Raw genomic sequence first — 2500 nt, forward strand, 5'->3', positions numbered from 1 at the left:
CTTTGCTCCCCCCTCCCCCCCCCCCCCTCATCCTTAGCCATCCCCTCTCTCTCTGCCTTTCATATATATATACATATATTATATATATATATATATATATATATATATATATAATTACATATGTACATACATATATGTGTGCATAAACTTGTTTATGTAATATATAACTATAAAATAAATAAACATATACATATACATATATATATATGTATATACATATATACACTGCAGTATGTATATATATAAATATATATACAGTATATATATCTATATAGATATGTGTGTACACACATACATACACACACACACATATATATATATGTATATATATACACATACATGTGTATATATACATATATATATATATATATATATATATATATATATATATTTATATATATGTGTGTGTGTGTGTGTGTGTGTGTGTGTGTGTGTGTGTGTGTGTGTGTGTGTGTGTGTGTATTACCTGTGTATACATGGGTTTGTGTATGTAAACGCCTACGGTGTCCGACTAGTTGTTTATGTGCGAGCACGTGTATGACGCATGTCTGATTTAAGTCGTATCTGCATTTGTATAGCGCGAGCAAAGTCATATGTGTTGCCGCCAATCGATCGCTTAATAACTCCTTTGCTAAAACACGCCACGCGTACGAACCACGTCGCGCATCGTACGATTCCTCGGAAGGTTCGATGGAAAGAACATCGGACTTTGGGCCGAAGACCCTCGGGCATAGGGCTCTCTTTTATGTCCCTCCGCCCGAACGTCCTTTTCAACTGGCAATACAATTTGAACCTTCCGCCATAGACCCAGAAGGGCGCGAATGGAATATTCCGAGGCATTCCTTTTCCTGTGGAGGTGGAGCCGCCGCGAGATCGTACCATCGCGCGGCGGCCAATGGGAGGCGGTGGGCGGGGCCACCTCGTGCCATGTAACGGACACGTCATCGAAAGAGTTGGCAGTGAGGATTATTTACATCATTTGATTTATTAAATAACACCCTTTTAATCCACTGTAGCGGATCATAGTGATAAAGGTGATATAATGAAGAGGCCGAATTGATAATTCAGATGGCCCGATAGTCCATGCTGACATAGATGACGAAACGAGAAACGGCTAGAACTATGACGTCACGGGAGGGGCGTCGCGCGGCGTTTAAACCTCTCGTGTCCCGCTGACACGGAGGGTTGTGTTACGCTGGTGCTTACGGACGCAGGAAGCCCGAGACCGCTTCCCTCGGATTCGTTAAATTGTAGCGGCGAGAGACGGACGGTTCTTAAGAAAACGTGTTTACGGAGCTTTGAGGAAAGTGAAGGTAAGGCGAGTGACGGAAGCCGTGTGTGTGGAAACGAGTGTGGCGGAAGTTGTCATGAACTGTCAGGTGACCCATGTGGAGGTACCGGTCGGGGGAGGCGCAGTCAATATGCCAGAATCTCGCTTGGGACATCCTACAACGGAAATATTCGTCGGGAAATAGTCACCCCACACGTTACGAATCTCCCCATGAGTCTCACTCCATCCTCGTGTGTGCAGCTTGTGCTTGCTAGAACCATCCTTCTTGAAATGGAACATTAATCCCAGATCCAAAAAAACAGTTCCCTCCGAGGTGGAAAGTGGGCAGGGCTGAGCAGGTCTCGTTACAGGAAGAGCGGGCCCTGGGTAGGTCGCAGGTGCGTGGTAGGAAATTCTTCAGGTGGGTCGAGCCCGAGGCGGTGCGGGTTCCAGAGGCCCCGACCCTCGCCCGCAGCGCGCTGTAAATACCAAAGTAAACATGTTTGTTGGTATCAGTGTGTGTGCTGTGGATTAAAGCGGGGGTGTTTGTGAGCGAAGTGTGTTTGTAATGGGTGTGTTGTGCGAAGGATGTTTGTATATACATTGCCGGGAGCGTGAATGTGTGTGTGTGTGTATGTGTGTGTGTGTGGTTGTATATGTGTGTGTGTGTGGTTGTATATGTGTGTGTGTGTGGTTGTATATGTGTGTGTGTGTGGTTGTATATGTGTGTGTGTGTGTGGTTGTATGTGTGTGTGTGGTTGTATATGTGTGTGTGTGTGGTTGTATATGTGTGTGTGTGTGGTTGTATATGTGTGTGTGTGGTTGTATATGTGTGTGTGTGTGGTTGTATATGTGTGTGTGTGTGGTTGTATATGTGTGTGTGTGGTATGTGTGTGTGTGTGGTATGTGTGTGTGTGTGTGTGGTTGTATGTGTGTGGTTGTGTGTGTGTGTGTGTGGTTGTATGTGTGTGTGTGTGTGGTTGTATGTGTGTGTGTGTGTAGATGTATGTGTGTGTGTGTGGTTGTGTATGTGTGTGTGTGTGTATGGTTGTGTGTGTGTGTGTGGTTGTGTATGGTTGTGTGTGTGTGTGTGTGGTTGTGTGTGTGTGTGTGGTTGTGTATGGTTGTGTGTGTGGTTGTGTATGGTTGTGTGTGTGTGTGTGTGTGTGTGGTTGTGTATGGTTGTGTGTGTGTGTGGTTGTGTATGTGTGTGTGTGTGTGGTTGTGTAT

The 2500-nt window shown here is 45.1% G+C and overlaps 1 protein-coding gene across 1 annotated transcript in view; it reads left to right on the top strand.

Moving 5' to 3' along the window:
- The first annotated feature begins 1155 nt into the window (after positions 1-1155).
- The window catches only part of LOC125031451 (long-chain-fatty-acid--CoA ligase ACSBG2-like), a 31932-nt gene continuing 30587 nt past the window's right edge, over positions 1156-2500 (top strand). The window contains exon 1 of the mRNA XM_047622193.1: positions 1156-1313. The gene's annotated coding sequence lies outside the window, so the exon portion shown is untranslated. The remainder of the gene's footprint in view (positions 1314-2500) is intronic.

This window comes from Penaeus chinensis, chromosome 13 (assembly GCF_019202785.1).
Source record: "Penaeus chinensis breed Huanghai No. 1 chromosome 13, ASM1920278v2, whole genome shotgun sequence".
Taxonomy (NCBI): domain Eukaryota; kingdom Metazoa; phylum Arthropoda; class Malacostraca; order Decapoda; family Penaeidae; genus Penaeus; species Penaeus chinensis.